Raw genomic sequence first — 19,910 nt, forward strand, 5'->3', positions numbered from 1 at the left:
ATATTTCGATTGACATATCAATTCCTTCGTTTTTTAAATGAGCACGAACTTTAAAGACAGTATTATCAAAATTATCTTTTTTTTAAATTCAAAAAGTTGCTCTTTGTCATATAAACAGTTTCTGAACACCTTCAGAATGTAAGACGAAAACTGAACTTATATTTTACTTCATTTTTTTGTTTATCTTTTCTGAAACGAGATGAGTAACGACGCAACATATAGATACACAGAGAGGGATGGTCAATTCTAGGAACTAGAACAAGCCGCATTACAAAATGAATAAAACTCGGCCTGAAATTCCGTAAGCAACGGAGTAAAGAAAGGAAAAAATAGCAATTCAAAGAGAAACAAAAAAACAGTAAAAAGAATATAAAAAAAAAAGATTGATAAAAAGAGAAACAGCCAGTGAATTTTGAAATTGAAACAACGATTTTTTTCCACCAGCGCTAAAGGAGGGTACCAATTTGCGTTTCCTGTTTGACCCTTTTTGCCTTTCCGAGATTTTTTTTTTCTCCTTTTTCCGTGTATATATATTTCTTTTTGCCTGTGACAGATTTCCTTTTCGTCTTTTGGGGTTTCGATTACTACAAAAAACTCCAAAGGAGAAGACAGAGAGAGAGAGAGGAACTTCGATACTTTGATACCGTTGTCGCCGAGCGCGCCATTTCCACAGCGTGCGATATTGATCGAAAGCATCTGCTCTGCCGCTCTGGCTGACCCGGAGAGAAACGGGATGAGGGAAACCGTCCGAATCAATCTGGGAAAATCACGAACCCGGTTTCACAGCGATCGGTCTGCGACACCTCCTCCATTACTACTCCGCGTGGATTCCTGCCGTTCCTGATATTAAAACCGCGACTCAATCACATGCACCCGATCCCACTTCCAAACGACCCGGGAATCGAGTCAGTGGGATCCAGCACCTTTTAGAAAGACCGGATCCTTTATAGCGGCGTCTACGAGCCGCCCCGAGAGGAGTTTCCGCCGGCTGGGTCGCGTCATCTATAGCTCTTGGCCTTCTAAGCCTAGACTTACGATCACCAGACGCGATTTTACGACGAAAAGTAGACGAGAAGGAGCGAAGTCATCCAGTAAACGGGGTCTTGGTGGTGTCGGGATCATGAATGAGAATCGACGGGGACACCGATCACCACCTGGAGTCCAGGCGCTGACTCCAAAGCCCTGGAAAGGGAGCGTAAAAGGGCACAACCCTCGCCACTTCTGATTGATATGTAATCACATTCTTGGAACTTATGTTCACGCTCTCTCTCTCTCTCTCTCTCTCTCTCTCTCTCTCTGGAGCTCTCTCTCTCTCTCTCTCTCTCTCTGAGGCGAGAGAGAGTAAAGTGAAAGAGCGAAAGCGAGAGAGAGAGAGAGAGAGAGGAGGGATTGCATAAAGAGGTGGTTGCAGTTGCAAGCGTGAGGGAGGCGAAGGGACAAATTGATACGTCTAGTCGAGGGCGACGTTGGTGTGTGTGTGTGTGTGTGCCATTATCTCAGCATCGCCGTATAAAATAATTTTAATTATTTTTCAATTATCAGCTTATTAATCACTGATTACATTAAATAACTTACAAAATTACGGTTCTCCCTACCCTCTTTATATCACCATACATTTTTTTTTATTATATTTTTTCATGGAACAATCAAATCATACTGAATATTTAGACAAATTTCATTTTTCAGCTTTTAATACCTTTAGTAATATGGAGCAGTCTCCATTAATCATTGTCTTTATCACAATGATACGATGTTCTTTGAATGCTGACGTCATGTGCCTCTCCAATCGAATTCAATTTTTCGGCTTACTTGTTTGTATGTAGGTAGTTTTGCACTTTTCTGCAATATCAAATATATTTCTCTAAAGCGCTTTTGCAAAGATGCATTGATTATTATTATGTGTTATTATTATTATTATTATTATTATTATTATTATTATTATTATTATTATTACCTACTACTACTACTACTACTACTACTACTACTACTACTACTACTACTACTACTACTATTATTATTATTATTATTATTATTATTATTATTATTATTATTATTATTATTATTATTAATGATTTCCAGACTATGACGAAGTTAGTATCTAACGCTAAACGACACATGACTTATAAATGAATGTGCTTTTAACGTCTCAATAATAGTAAAAGGTATCAAGAAAATCTATTTTTTATGTGTAAAATCACACAAGCAAAGCACCCAACAAATACTGCAAGATTTGGCAGACGAAAAACAGGATTTGAAATAACAGATTTAGGGCAAAAGTAAAGGAATATCAGGCAGGTAATATAATATTTGTAATAATATTTTATTAAAAAAATGAAATATAAACAGTATAATTACATAATTATTCAACGGATTCCACTTACGTGTTGAATTCTGTAGCCCACCTCTCTTCTTAAAAAAATTATATAAAAACAATGAACAAAAAAAAAGCTTAATACCGAACAAAAAAAAAAAAGAACAAGGTCACAACCACAAACGAATTAAAACAAAAATAAAACCTGAATGATTATGACAATGAGAAAAGGGTAGGAAGAAGAGGAACAAGAAGAAGAAGAAGAAGAAACACCGGAGTTATGAAATATATACATATATATATAACGTTTGGTTGCCCTTTGAGGGATACGCCTTTCTTGCCCCCATCACCCAGCGTCCTTCCCTCTCTGTGGCCTCCCCAGTGCCAACCAGTAGGTGTAGCCAAACCTGTCACTGGCACCCGGTCACAGGACTCAGCGCCCACACGCCCAAAACCTGATAGCAATGGTTTTGTGTGTGCGTGTGTACGAGAGAGAGAGAGAGAGAGAGAGAAGAGAGAGAGAGAGAGGTTACAGTAGAACATTGGAATATATGTTAATCGACTGATAAATGGCATCGTGTGCTCATATATATTTGTCTAGAGACAGACAGACAGAGAGAGAGAGAGAGAGACAGACAAGAGAGAGAGAGAGACGAGGTATACAGCAGAACTTTGGAATATAAGTTAACCGACTGATAAACGGCATCGTGTGCTTATATATCTGGAGAGAGAGAGAGAGAAGGGGATTTATACAGTAGAACTTTGGAATATAAGTTAACCGACTGATGAACGGCATCGGGTGCTCATATATATCTGTCGAGAGAGAGAGCGAGAGAGAGACAGACAGAGAGAGACAGAGACAGGGACAGAGACAGAGAGAAACAGTAGAACATTGGAATATACTGTGTGTTATTCGACTGAGAAACGGCATCGTTTGCTCATATATATCTGTCGCGAGAGAGAGAGAGACAGAGAGAAACAGTAGAACTTTGGAATATATATTAACCAACTGATAAACGGCATCGTGTGCTCATATATATCTGTCGAGAGAAGAGAGAGAGAGACAGACAAGAGAGAGAGAAGAGGGACAGAGACAGAGAGAAACAATAAGAACAATGGAATATATATTAACCAACTGATAAGCGGCATCTGTGTGCTCATATATATCTGTCACGAGAAGAGAGTAGAACACTTTGGAATATATAAACCAACTGATAAACGGCATCGTGTGCTCATATATATCTGTCGCGAGAAGAGAGAGAGAGAGAGAGAGAGAGAGAAACAGTAGAACATTGGAATATATATTAACCAACTGATAAACGGCATCGTGTGCTCACTATACATCTGTCGCGAGAGAGAAGAAAACAGTAGAACATTGGAATATATGTTAACCAACTGATAAACGGCATCGTCGCTGCTCATATATCTGTCGAAGAGAGAGTAGAAAAGTGTTATACAGCAGAACACTGGAATATGTTAACAACTGATAAACGGCATCGTGTGTTCATGTATATTTATCTAGAGAGAGTGAGAGAAAAGTGTTACTTCTGGCAAAAACTGGAATTGTGTTATACAGTAGAACATTTGAATATGTGGCAATCTGTGTTCTGATACAAGGCATCATTGTTGTGTTATATAAATTTGTCTATATGTTAATCAGAGACAAAGGCATCGTGTGCTCATATAAATTTGTCTAGAGAGAGAGAATACAAGGTAATAATTATCCGACAATACAGCACGGAATTGTTAATTATCTGGTAAGGGAGAAAGAGAGACAGAAAGAGATTATATGGGGCAACTGACCGCTGATTATACAACATGGGCTCAAGCATCTGTCTGCTGAGAGAGAGAGAGAGAGAGAGAGAGAGAGAGAGAGAAAGAGAGAGAGAGAGAGAGGGAGAGATAGACAGACAGAGAAAACATATGAATTTATAGATAGGCTCAAGCATTTGTCTGTTGTTGAGAGAGAGAACAAGCATAAATTTATAGATAGCTGATAGCATACAAATGGGTGCAAACATTTCTCTGCAAGAGAGAATAATGATTAGCTGATGATACGGTATGAGAGAATAAAATGAGGTATCTGAGAGGAGAGAGAGATAGAATAATGATTGGCTGATATATATATATATGCGACTAATAAATATAGTATCTAGTAAGGATATATATAGATATATATACATATATATATATATATGTATATATATATATATATATATATATATATATATATATATATATATATATTTATATATATATATATATATATTTAAATATATAAATATATATATATATATATATATATATCTATATATAAATATATAATATATATATATATATATATATATATATATATATATATATATATATATATATATATATATATATATATATATATCTATGCTATAATGTATGATATAGCATTCGCTCAGGTACTTATCTGTTGAGAGAAAGAGAGAAGAGAGAAAACACAGCAGACCACACAAATGCACGACAAATTCCATCACTCATCCCACTTTTACATAAGGGTTCATGTGAGAGGTCAATTACCAATCACGGACTTTTGGTCGCAGACTCAAAAACACGATCCGCAAAATCCGCGTCACATATATCCCATGAAACCGACTAATTTCAGTATCTAAAGGTCAGGGTGTTGTTAAGTCAATAATAAATGTTGAATAATGTTGCCCGGGCTGGGGCTGGGGTAGGTAGGGGATCGGGAGGGTAGGGGAGGCATGATGGGCAGGGCCGTGTTCCAGCGCAGCGTAGCGCGCGCCATCAAGCTCTTGATGAATAATGTGCAGCGATTGGAGAGTCTTAACAGACGCCTTTAAAACAGTACATCGTGGCCACTGAAACCTTGTAAAGAAAGAAGTGGGAAAAGAAAACAAAATTGCCAAAGATCGGTGAAGAAACTCTGTAAAAATCTTAGTGACTGATACATGTTCACCAATTTGGCGTTACAATAGCAATGGTTATCAACGCGACGTTTTATAAAAGGTAAACATCTCAGGCCGAATGTCGCTTTCCAAAAAAGTGTGTTTAAGTAATGCTATAGAGAAGTATAGGAAAATAAAAAATAAAAAAAAACCAGGAGAAGAGGCAAAGATATGGAAAGGTCGATTTAGTTTTCTGTAAAAGAAAATTATTGAGACGGCTTTTTGTCTGACCGTCTGCTCTCAAATCTTAAAAACTACTGAGGCGAGAGGGCTGCAAATTGTTATGTTGATCAGCCACCCTCCAATCTTCAAAAGTAACAAATTGAAGCCCTCTAGCCTCAGTAGTTTTTATTTTATTTAAGGTTAAAGCTAGCTATGATCGTGAGTCTGGCACCGCTCTAGGCGTCAACAACGCAGGCCACCACCGGGCCGTGGCTGAGAATTTCACGGGCCGCGCCTGAGGGTTTCATGGGCCGTGGCTGAGAGTTTCATACAGCATTATACGATGTACAGAAAACTCGATCGCGCCGAAGATATTTCTGAGCATTTTTTACTTGTTTATAATTGAAATTGAAAATGGTGCCGACACCCAATTATACTATTATTTAATTACTGAAAAAATTATTGCTTATAACTCACACACACTAACGTCATGGGTGAAGAATCAAGCAACTGTCAAGCACTTTAAAGTTTGTCCTATGGCGAATGGGGGGGCCGAAAAATCTTTTGTCCATAGGTAAATGTCACACGAACCTTTAAGCTTTCTGTTATTTTATCGTTCTTACTGAGCATAAATTCTGAAAAATTACAAGAAGTTGATCATTCTAACCTATAATCACTTCTTATAAAACAATACCTTGGCATTCAATGTAATAACAAGTAGGCAAGTAAGTAAATCAGTCTAAGATATAACTCGTTGTTCTGTTATATATATATATATATATATATATATATATATATATATATATATATATATATATATATATATATATATATATATATATATTGTGTATATGTGAGATAAATATAACATATATATATATATATATATATATATATATATATATATATATATATATATATTAGAACTCAACTTAGCTTTTATGAGCACGTGTTTTCTAGAAATAAATTTCTAAACTCACTTCAGAGGATCGAACCGAGGTCTCAAACGGAAGGCAAATGCGCTACCAATAACACAGGTTCAACTTCTTTTCATGACTTGTGTCGTCAGTTGGTAACAACCGTGCACCTCATTTGAACATTTATGCATTCGATCCCAATGAACAGAAATTTATATATATATATATATATATATATATATATATATATATATATATATATATATATATATATATATATATATAAATCTTAGTAACTCCCTTTAATTCGATATTTCCGTTACAGTGATAATTTTTTCGTCCCAAGCCCGCAAGTATTCATAACTATTTATTTATTCCATTACAAGGAAATATTCTCCTTCAAAAAGGTTCTCTTTACGGCTTTGTAAGTATACCTCAAATCATCTGCGTGAATACTTTAATGCATTTATATATATCAGTAAATCAGTTTTTTTTTTTTTTTTGAGAAAAAATGTGGTTCCACCAGGAAACAATTGTTCCCATAATGACTACAGATGTTGTCAGCCAGCCTGAATTCTAGCAGTTAGCTGCGAAACTTCAAACACCTGCGTTAAAATGGATACACAGATGCAAAACACATACCCACAATTGCATGACTAAATATTCTCTCACGCAAGCACGTGAATACGTGCTGGAACGCACGCAACCTTTTATATACTTGAATATGTAAACCACGTAGCTTTCCATCCTTGCAAGGATTCTCGGAGAGGATGTCCTGTGTTACTGTTGCTGCCTTTGCCGGTGATGTTCTTGTTATTGCTGTTGTTATTATTGTTTTTTGTTGTTTTAAACTAAACCAGCTTTACAAAGGCACGGGCTCTTGCTCTTCGAGCAGCCAGTGGTAAATGCCAGGGGACGTTTGTAACTGAATTTCAGAAGCTGGTATTCTGCCGAATATTTCAAAGCGCTTTAATTTTTCTTCCATGGAGTCCTGAATCTCAAAGGTTTCACATGTGGAACTGCGTAAGGATGATAGTACCAGAGACCATTGATGTTATATGTCAAAAAACCTTGCGTCAAATGGAATCAAATCAATCAAGATTACAAACACGAAAACTGAAGAAATACGATTTTTCATATATATATATATATATATATATATATATATATATATATATATATATGTGTGTGTGTGTGTGTGTGTTGTGTGTGTGGGTGTGTGTGCAGTGTATACAGTGTATACAGTGTATATATATATATATATATATATATATATATATATATATATATATATATACTATACTATATATATATATATATATATATATATATATATATATACTATACATATATATATATATATATATATATATATATATATATATATATAGATATATATATATATATATACATACATATATATATATAGATATATATATAATATATATATATATAAAACATATAAATGTAGAAATAAAAACACTTAAAATGTAAATATATTTTGGAGAACAACTGCCTCCCTCTACAGGAAAGTAGTAAAGGGAGACAGTTGTTCTCTAAAATATAACATTAACTCTATATTTGGCTTATGAGCTCCTTATTCTGTTTTAATAGAAAATATTTCATGATCATATATATAATAGATAATTAGATGTGTGTGTGTTCCATACTGACTGACTTTCCAAAAACACTGGAGAAGAAAAAGAGTTCTGGAATTCTTTGTTACACCAGTGAAGATTTTCTTACAATAGTTTGAAAAGGAGGTAACAATGTAATTCATGATGAACAGAGTACCAACGAAAGCTATTGCTATCGAAGATATTATTCCCTGTTAATATAAGGAATAATGAAATCGTAAGAAACGAATGAAAGAAATAGCATTATGTCAAATCATAATTCTGCAAAGTTGGTAGATCTTGCGAGTGAATGAATGAAAAGGTAAATATGGGACCTGGCTACATTTTGATGAAATAATGCTTGGAAATAAGAGAGGCACCTACAGAAGCAATACATTTGTATCTCGTGTCATGGGGATATACAGTATAATTCTGAGAGGAATCGATGTTTTCAATTTGCTTAGGATAAGAACAGGTTCCCGAAGGCAAGCGAAACATCAGTGCAAAATATCGATGTAGATTTCACTCCAGAACAGATGCAAATGAAACAAGTAAAAAAATGTGCCGAAGTTTTCTTCGGACGCAATCAATTTTACTTACAGCCACTACAGGCGTATATAATCAAGGCCGCCGAAAATAGATCATCTTTCCCGGTGGTCTCGGTAAATGCTGTATGAGCCACAGCCCATGAAACTTAACCACGGCCCGGTGGTGGCATATCTATATCGTTGCCAGAAGCACGATTATGAAGCTGCTTTAACCTTAAATAAATAAAAACTGGGCTGAGAGAGCTGCAATTTGGTATGTTGGATGATCGGAGGGTGGACATGTTAACATGCCAATTTGAAACCCTCTAGCCCCAGTAGATCAGTAATCTGAGGCAGAAAAAAAAGTGCGGACGGACAGACAACGCCGTCGGCAAGTTTTCTACAGAAACTAAAACTCTAAATAGACAAAGAAACCGTAGACTTTTCCTAAAAATAAAAAAATAAAAACTATAAGAAGACATTCACTTAAACAAATCATGACCATTGCAGAAAAACTAGCAAGACGGAGAATTTTCATTGTGGAAGGAGCGTATTGCACAACAATGGAAGCGAAATATTATCCACGAAGAGATAATGTAAAGTAGATGGCTTACTGGGTGTGATGTTGGGTGGTTTTACCTGTAAATTACACCTGGATTATTTTGTCACGGTTCCTGCTTCTTTAACCCACAGTATCTCTCCCCTCACCCTCCTTCCTCCCCCCTCTCCCTCCCCCCACCCCGTCCCAGTCTCCCCTCCCTCCTCTGATCTCTTTGCTTTGTTTGCTTTCATAGTATTGCAAGTGTATACTCCCCCGTTCCTTAGTCTCCTCTCTGTCGCTTTACCCCCGTATCCCAGACACCATCTCCCTCTGAACGACGTGAAATCTGTCGTGGGTTCTTTATCCAGCGACTCTCGACGTGAGCTATCAACCTCTCTTGCTTTGTGGTTGCTTTCGCTGGATATTTATCTGCGTGGGTTCGAGACTGTATATTTATCATACATACATACCCCATACCCAATGCAATAATTTGACTAACACATTGCATATACATACATATATGTACAATTTACATACATACATATGAGTATATAATTGAAACGTATCCCCTAACGTGAGCTCCTTCACAAAATAAACGAAGACAATGGTCACAGCTACATTCATGATTGCTGAATCGTGGATAAACACTTTAATCAGAAAACCTCCACACAGTTAGCTGCTGTATATACCTAAGCAGAAGGCTCATCAACAGAACGTCAAATCCATTCACCTCTACCTCGTAAGTACACACGCGCTTTCTCTATGTCAATACCCTTTTTTTCCTGTACCTCCTCAACTCTATACAGCTCAAGACTGAATCATCTCAAAGTAGTTCCTCGTTGGACAGGTCGGTATAGTTCTTGGATAGAACTCTGCTGGGCCCGCGTTCGAGTCTCCGGCCGGCCAATGAAGAATAAGATGAATTTATTTCTGGTGATAGAAATTCATTTCTCGGCATAATGTTGTTTGGATTCCACAATAGCTGGGTCCGTTGCTGGTAACCAGTTCTTAGCCACGTAAAATAAGTCTAATCCTTCCGGGCCAGCTCTAGAGCTGTTAATCAACTCAATGAGGTGCTAATTAAACTAAGGTATACTCAACCTTTCATCTCAAAGTACTGTAACCCATCTACAGAAATTCTGTGTGTATATCACGTTTTCAGCTCTTTCTATGACATCTATACAAGGCAAACAATTCATTTCAACATCTCTAACCTTCATTCTTTTCAGTTCATTGAAAATCCGTTTTTAAATCCTAACAAGTACAAAATGCGCTGAAGTGTCTTCGGCGCAATTCATTGAAAATCCGTTTTTTTAAATTCTAACAAGTACAAAATTCGCTGAAGTGTCTTCAGCTTTATCGAGTTTCTGTACAGCGCATAATGCTGTATGAAACTTTCAGCCGCGGCCCATGAAATAAGTCACTGTCAGTGGTGGCGCAGTACAGCCGCAAAACTCTTACCACCCATGAATCAACCACCGGTGGTGGCCGTGTTGTTGGTACCTATAGCGGTGCCGGGAATCACTAATATAGCTAACTTTAACCTAAAATAAAATCAAAATTACTGAGGCTAGAGGGCTGCAATTTGGTAAGTTTGATGATTGGAGGGTGGATGATCAACATACCAATTTGCAGCCCTCTGGCCTCAGTAATTTTTAAGATCTGAGGGCGGACAGAAAAAGTGAGGACAGAAAAAGTGTGGACAGAAAAGTGCGGACGGACAGAAAAAGCCGGCACAATAGTTTTCTTTTACAGAAAACTAAAAATGAGCATTTACTCAACTATATTGATCTATGTCCACCATATATACCCTTTCCCCTCGCTGGGAATTAGCAATCAGGAAACCTTCAAATGAGATATTTCACGTTTATTTAACTCTCTCTCATATAATCATGTTCTTGAATATCAGAAAGCATCAATGAAAGTGAGAGAAGCCTGTAACTCATGAACAAGAAAGGTGAAGTTCTCCACTTGGGAAATTTGACGAAGACTTAAATAAAATAAAAACTACTGGAGCTAGAGGGCTGCAGTTTGATATGTTTGATGATTGGAGGGTGGATGATCAACATACCAATTTTCAGCCCTCTAGCCTCAGTAGTTTTTAAGATCTGAGGCCGGACTGAAAAGGTGAGGACAGAAAAAGTGCTGATAGGAAAATTGCGGACGGACAGACAAAGACACCTCAATAGCTTTCTTTTACAGAAAACTAGAATTGATCATTGGAACGTATGTGCCTTGTACTGGTAAAACATAATGAGCTCGACTTATTCATTCTGACTGAAACGATGAAACAGTGCCCAGAGATCTCATCAATGGCTTTGCCTTCTCTTGACTATAAAGGCCAAGATGGATGAGATATATCTTAAGAAACCTGGGCAGAAACCGCAAGGATGAGGGGACCCAAGGGAAACGTGGATAAAGACAATGCTTCTGTAGTTGGTGCACATGGTTAACTTGAAAAAGGTGACACAAAAGAGAACCACCTGACACACACCACAAGGTAACTGAGACTATTTGTGTGCCAGAGGAAATGTGAGAGCAATTTTGAATCTATTTTCATATACTAACGAATTATTTTCAATTATATTCTGGTCATCTTTCTTGACGTGATATTTTATACAATTTCTATGCATTTTTAAATTTTCTGTAAAAGAAAACTATTGAGATGGCTTGACTGCCCGTCTGCACTTTTCTGTCCAGTCCTCAGATTTTAAAATGCTGAAGCTGAAGGTTACAAATTGGTATGTTGATCATCCACCCTCAATCATCAAACATATCAAATTGCAGCCTCTAGCCTCAATAGTTTTATTTATTGAAGGTTAAGTTAGCCGTGATCGTGCGTCTGCACCACTATAGGTGCAAACAACTGAGCCACCACCGGGTCGTGGCTGAAAGTTTCAGGGAGCCGGGGGCTGTGGCTCAGAGTGTTATACAGCATTAAACGCTGTACAGAAAACTCGATTGCGCTGAAGAACTTAGGCTCATTTTTTGCATTTTTACTTTGCTATGGGCCCTACAGTATTGTAATTTCATTCTGTGTTATACTTTTATAACAGTTATTGGCAAGAACACCTTTGTTTTGTTCATCTTTAGTTGGAGTGGTTCTATCTATATACTTTCCTGTGTACTCCAGAAGCCAGCCAACTTTCCTTTTCATTCTGTTTTTTTTTTTCTTAGGATACTAACTGTAATTCCTCTTTTCATATGCAGCGACATATCATTTTTTTCATATTTATTTTGGCGGTGTGTCTATCCCCAATCTACCATCATCGACATTGATTAACATAATCTAGCAATATATATTGCTAAAAGCAATAACAGAAAACTTTCGCTATCCTGCTACCTATTACGATTTTACCCTTTCCCTAGGAAGAAGTTCATAACCCGAGTAGGGTGCCATGAATTAGCACAACGCTGTGAGGTAAGGCAACACTAGGCTGAAGAAGATACGATAGCGCAGCGTAAGAAGAGGAAGAAGAAGAAGAAGAAGAAGAAGACTAAGCTCATAAGCGCAGCAAACCCGCCACACCCGAGACCCGTTTTTCGAGGACTTAGGGCAAACGCTTAAGAATGAATGTTAAAGAAACAAGCGAAATATGATCCGTGTTACTTAACGGTGTCGCTGTACTTGAGCCACGAGCTTTTATACCCAGAGAGAGAGAGAAGAGAGAGGTGCCGAATAACAGAATTCCAAGTGCGGAGAGGCGAATGAATTGCTGTAGGTTACATCTGTTCTTGTAACCGATGAACTGCTCTTCGCCGTGGCGTTACTAGGGAAGGGGAGGGGGGGCGTCCGCCCCAGGTGGCACTGTCCGGGGTTGGGGGCGGGGCACTCTGTCATCTTTTGAGCAGGTCTGGTCTGGCATAATTCTAGATTTCTTAGCGTATTTCGTCTGATCGGAACACTGAACAGCCATTTATCGACTCTGCTGTTGGACAGTAAATCTGCTGTGCTGTTTTTTTTGTTTTTTTGCTTTATAAAATAAGATAAATGATTGCAATGTTAAGGCTTAAAATGTGAGTTTAATTTTCACCACTTTAGTACTTTTTCATCAAGATATTAGGGCGGCATTTTCAGAGTCCGCCCGGGCCAAACAACGCTGGTTATTTCAGCCCCTCGTTGGAGAGTTGTTGGCTAGCACTCGCTAGGCCCGGTTCGAGTCTCCAGCCGGCTAATGAAATGGTTCGGATTCCTATTTCTGGTGATAGAAATCATCATTTCTCCTAGGTATAAGGATTATTTTGGTTCCAATTGGTTACACAACCTAAGCTTATGACGAAATGAATCGTTGAAAACCCTCTACCTCGGAGAATCGCGCTGGTCTGGCGTTAAACTCTGCCCACCTCAGAAGTATTGCTTAACTTTATGCCTAATCCTTCCCGGCTCTTCCGAGAGACCTGTTAATCACCTCAGTGGTCTGGTTAAACTAAGGTATAGTTAACTTTATGCCACTGGCTCTTCCCGGTGTGCGGGATCAGGCATAAAAGTCCATGTAAATGTTAGGATGACGAATGTCGCGCGGATCGCCGGTAATAGAGACCCGTATATTCGTTATTCCCCAAAATGCCACGGTAACTTTCCTGTAATTATCGGCGTTGTGCATCAAAAAGAATATCCCATATGCAGTATATCTTTGTAATTACCAGTTTGTATTCATATTCTATGGATGTCATTGTAGTTTCTCTCTTTCCCAGAGCCAGGCTAAGTGTAGATGGCACAAAATGATATGAGGAATGTAAAGATAAACTGTCTGATGAACCTCGATGACATTTAGAGCTATTTCGAGTACGGAAAGGTTAAATATCTGCATAAACCAGCAGCGATTTCGGATGAGTGCTAACGCAGAAAAATGAATAGACCTGTAAATGAGCATTAAGCATAACCGAAATTATTTTTATGAATATTTAGCAATGTCTAACTGTTTAAAATAATTCTCCTCTCTCTCTCTCTCTCTCTCTCTCTCTCTCTCTCTCTCTCTCTCTCTCTCTCTCTCTCCTCTCTCCAACGAGACTTCAACTGCCAAATGTCTGAGGATAATGTTATCTTTTGCTAAGGTATTATTTTTAATCCATGGTAATGGATAAATGAAATCCATTTACTTGCTATAAACATACACACACATATATATACTGTGTGTGTGGTATATATATATATATATATACATATATATATGTAATATATATAATATCTTAGCCTCTAGTCTAAAAAAAAAAAAAAAAAAAAACAGTTAATTATATACCTGGTTATTAGCTAACTGGGGTAGGTTGATACTAAGGTGAAAAAAAAAGCGTATGGAAAGGAACCTCACTGCAAAATAAAAGTTAAGAAATAAGTGTAGAGTTAAATTAAGAATATAAATAAAAATACGTAAGATGACTGTAATTGATATATACATATAATATATATATATATAGATATATATATAATATATATATACATATATATTTATATAATGATATACTCAATAAATACATGTGTGTGTGCATGATTATATCCACTGTTATTCTTTAGTAGTCTGTCTATTTGAATCGCTTGTCCGATGAATGTCACGAATAAAACATCCATTTTAATCATTTCCCTATGTCTGGAGTTGCTTAACTTATACAAAGAATCAGATTTCTTCTTATTTTCTGCTCAACAACACTTTTTATTCTCTCTCTCTCTCTCTTCTCTCTCTCTCTCTCTCTCTCTCTGTGCATTATTATTATGTGAATACCTTGGTGCATGTGCCGTCAGTTCGAGTCATAAACAGAGCTCAAAATCTACATCTGTGACAGATTTCTTGAAGAAATATTTCGGGCGATATACTTTGCTGTTAAATCTGAACGTGTGACAGTTGCATTGTGTTTGGTAAATATATAAAACGATATAGATTATTAGTACTTGAACCAATAAAGAACCGTAACTGATTAAGAATGTTATCTGTTTAATTTAACTGGGTTCAGAAAGTAATTGATTGAAGAATGTTATGATTCAGGAAGTAAAGGATTTAAGAACAATAGTCTCATCCTTTAAAGGGTTGCATGTAACCTCATTAACCTCAACAATTTCAGTATCCTTTACCTTATTTCCCTTAGGGATTTTCCGTATTCTTAACCTTATTAACCTTAAGAATTTCCGTATTTTTAACCTTATTAGACTTAAGAATTTCAGAATTCTTAACCTTATCAACCTCAAGAATTTCTGTAGTCTTAACCTTTAACCTCAAGAGTTTCAGTGTTCTTAACCTTATTAACCTCAAGAATTTTGGTGTTCTTAACCTTATCAACCTCAAGAATTTTAGTGTTCTTAACCTCATTACCTCAATAATTTCAGTATTCTTAACCTTATTAGCCTTAAGAATTTTCGTATTCTTAACCTTATTAACCTGAAGAATTTCCGTATTCTAACCTTATTAACCTTGCGATTTTCATTTCGTAACCTTCTTATCCCTGATTTTCCGTATTCTTAACCTTATTAACCTTAAAAATTTCAGTATTCTTTATGCAAAAGTCTCACCGCTGAAATTTTCGAAACGAACAACTTCTAGGCAATTAAGTCATCAAGACATTTCTTTCATTTTAGTCAAGTAATTTGCTGAATCCCGAAAAGAAAAGAGATGAATTTCGTGCTTCTGACCAATTTCCAAAGGAAAACTATTTTTGTAGACGCAAGAGGGGGAAGTGACGCAGTCATACGCACACACAAATACGCACATCGTATCAACACAATATAGTCGTCACCTGAGGTTAACATTTCAAGTGGCATTGCCTATCTCGAGCCAAATAGCCTGACAAAGGATTTAATCTTGTTGTAATTCAGCGTTGAGAGTTAGCGGCACTGGCCTTTAGGAGATCCAATCCTACAGGCACAAAGCAAGACGCGATTGTCACATATTGGTATAAACGATTCTATCCACCATCAACAACATGAGTGACAACAGAGAACTTATGTCCCCTATTGCCGTCCGTCTTCGGATTTCCCTCTTCATGGATTGCTCGGGGTTCAGGATCTATATTTATTCACAAATGAAAATAAAAGAGAAATTTACGGCAGCTAGAATGCAATCTCAAAAGTTTAGAATATAATGAGGTACCAAAAATTTCAATCGAAGTGCCGCGAAAGGGCCACCTGATAATCCGAAGTCGAGGTCGAGCCATCCGAACGCGCCGGGGCAATCTGTCTGCGATCCACTTGACACTTTGAGTCTTTCTCGTGTTGAGGACTGTCATTTGTCAATCACAGCGAGATTATGTGTGCTCTGAACACCTCCCCCTCCCCCTCCTTCCACCGCTCCTGCTACCGGTCACCTCCCACCCCTCCTCAAACCCCCTTCCCCCTCTACCTCCCCCGCCTCCTCTTCTCCTATTGCAACCTGATTCCGGATTGCAAAGTAAACGAGAAAGGGAGTTTCAAAGGCCGAGGTAACCGAACCATTGATTCAAGCCCCTTTATCTCTCGCCTCCTCCTCCTCCTCCTCCTCCTCCTCCTCCTCCTCCTCCTCCTCCTCCTTCCTTCTCCTTCTGCGCTCCCTTCCTCCTCCCTCTTCCAGCTTCTCCCATTAGCGCCCCCCCAACCTCGTCTCTCCCTCCTTCAAGAACAGGATGAACATATGGGAAGGGAACGCGAGTATTCCGCTAATTTGAATTTCATCAGCCTATTTCTTACAGTCATGGGCTCATTATTGCCAGTTTCAACAGTCTTCCACTTCCAATTTGCAAATACAAGTGCTTTACTCGATCAATCAGTCTTTATCAAAAGGATATCCTTCCCTGTCATTTCTCCATCACCTAAATATCTATCTCCATATCATCTATCTATTTTTACAAACAACTCTATCTGCCTATTCCATTAAATGGAAATTAAGCCCCGCCCCCTTTGACGAGATTAGACATTGCTGGAAAGTTTTTAAATTAACTTCTAATGAAACATTTTGCTGATTTCTGAAGCAATTACGCTATTTTGCAGTCTTTCTAGCACAAAATGCTATTATCAGCTTGAAGTTTGTCGTTTTGTTTATAGGGCAAGCCCTGTCAGTAAGGAACGAAAACACGGCAACACCCTCCTTTGGAAAGTAGTAATAAGCTTGATTATAATGGGTATAACAGAGATGAACTTTGTGGAGGACGCTTTCTCGTATTCCATTGTTTATGAGCCTTATGGAGGACGCTTTCTGGTCTGTAGATTGCGCCAGCTACTGCTGCTTTTGTTTCACATCAGATACTTTAGTCTCGTTTTAACCAAAACTCTTAATTACATGACTGACATCAAGAAACAGATCTCGTCCCCTCGAAATTGTTGGACCTGCAGAAACTGCCATTCACGGGAGTCTTTGCTAGATCCGTTATAAAATCGTCATTCGTAACGTCTCTAAACTCCTATTATTTCTCGATTTTTTTCCGGTTTGGGCTAATCAAGGGCATCAGTTCGTCCATCCCACAATCCTCTGTAACAATCCTGACTGGAATACTGTACGGGATTATGTGGTGTATTTTATTATTATTATTATTATTATTATTATTATTATTATTATTATTATTATTATTATTATTATTATAACCTAAGTTACTGTTCTTTTAAGAAACTGTTTGGGATGACCATTTATTCTTATAACTGTTTATCTCGTGAATCTAACTTTTGTGTACTGCAAATTTTCTAAATGGTTCATCTCTGTAATGGCCTTAAGCTAAAATCAATTATATTATTATTATTATTATTATTATTATTATTATTATTTTATATTATTATTATTATTATTATTATTATTATTATTATTATTATTATTATTATTATTATTATTATTATTATTATTAAGAAATCCAAAGCAACCCAAAAATGCAGGACACCTACTATTGGTCATTGGTACAACCACCAGTTAAAAACAGATCAACACGTGGTTGACCACAAAAAAAAATGGTGGCCAGGTCCATTTTCCCACCACCACTATTGTAACCCATACATAGTAGGAAATAATAATAATAATAATAATAATAATAATAATAATAATAATAATAATAATAATAATAATAGAAACATATGTTTTACGATCCAAGATCCTGAAAAGGAATCTGGAAAAACTAGATGCCAAAGTACCTCCAGGACTCATGCAGAAAAGTGTGCTACTAGAAACAGCGCACATGGTGAGGAAGTGATGGACTCCTAAGGAGGCAGGATGCTACCAGAACCGCCCCACCCCACACTATAAAAAAACACCTAGTCGAATAGGATGACTGTGATAGACCAAAAAAAGAATAATAATAATAATAATGATAATAGGGTACAAAAAATTAAGATACACTGGATAAGAAGTTATCATAACAGACGGCTCCGATCAAACAGTTGCGTAGTGGACCGATAATAATAATAAAAACTAATAATAATAATAATAATAATAATAATAATAATAAATAATAATAATAATTATAATAATAATAATAATAATAATAATAACAAAACAACGACTAAAGTAAGAATTATAATAATCATAATATTGATAATAATAACAACAACAAAACAAAAAATAAATAATAATAATAATAATAATAATAATAATAATAATAATAATAATAATAATAATAATAATAATAATAATAATAAAGACCGTCATTTAAAATAGGATTCCACGCTCTCAGTGGTCGATAGTCAGCCACGCAAAGAGAGCAACCCGACATCAAACGTGGCTAATTATGATGGTGACGATTATATCTGCCCGAGACTGGAATAATGTGAGTGAGGTAAACAATATGTGCTGAATCAGTCAGTGCCTCTGTGAAGAGGGGCTGAAGAGTGCCATTACAGTACTTACTGGCTGGTATAGTGCGTGGGTGGAAAATTTATGCACTCCCAGGTATTCCGGATGTTCTGTCAAATATCACGGTTTACGTTTATTTGTTTGCTCATTAATTAGTGAATTGATTAATTAATTAATTATTTAATTAATTTATTAATTTATTTATCTACTTACTTGTTTACGTATTTATTTAATTTATTTTTTATGTATTTATTTATTTTATTTATGCACTCACAGGTATAACAGAGGTTCTATTTATGTTTATTTATTTGTTTATTTTTTACTTATTAATTAGTGAATTGATTAATTAATTAATTAATTAATATATTTATTTATTTATCTACTTATTTGTTTGGGTATTTGTTTGTTTGCTGTATTTGTTTATGTATTTATTTATTTTATTTATTTATCCATTTATCGATTTAATTATTAATTCATTTATTTATTTGTTAATTTATTAATCAGTTAATTGATTAATTAACTAATTATCTAATTTATTTATTTATTTATTTATTCGTTTAGGTATTTATTTATTTACTTATTTGTTTATGTATTTATTTATTTAAGTAAATTATTTATTAGACTATGTAAATATTGATTTATTTAGTTATTCTTTTATCTATTAATTAGTTACTTAATTAATAATCTAAATAATTAATTATACTTATTTATTTATTTACTTATCTGTTTAGGTATTTATTTATTTACTTATTTGTTTATGTATTTATTTATTTAATTATTTTTTTTTATTTATCAATTTGATTATTGACTGATCTGTTTATATGTTAATTTATTAACTAGTTAATTGATTAATTAGCCAATTAATTAATATATTAATCTATTTATTTAATTAGTTTCTTATGTATTTATTTAACTAATTATTTTTTTATCTAGTGAATTATTTATTTATTTAATTTATTTACTTATTTATTTGTTTGTTTATTTATATTTAATTAAATATCTATTTATTTGTTTTTTTACTGAAATTGTTTGTTAACTTATTTTTTAATTTCTTAATAAGTTAACTGATTAATTAATTAATATATCTATTTATTTACTTATTTATGTACTAATTTAATTAATTAATTAATTAGTTTATTTATTTAATTTTTTTTATTTATTTTATT

The sequence above is a fragment of the Macrobrachium rosenbergii genome, chromosome 8 (assembly GCF_040412425.1).
Source record: "Macrobrachium rosenbergii isolate ZJJX-2024 chromosome 8, ASM4041242v1, whole genome shotgun sequence".
Lineage (NCBI taxonomy): Eukaryota > Metazoa > Arthropoda > Malacostraca > Decapoda > Palaemonidae > Macrobrachium > Macrobrachium rosenbergii.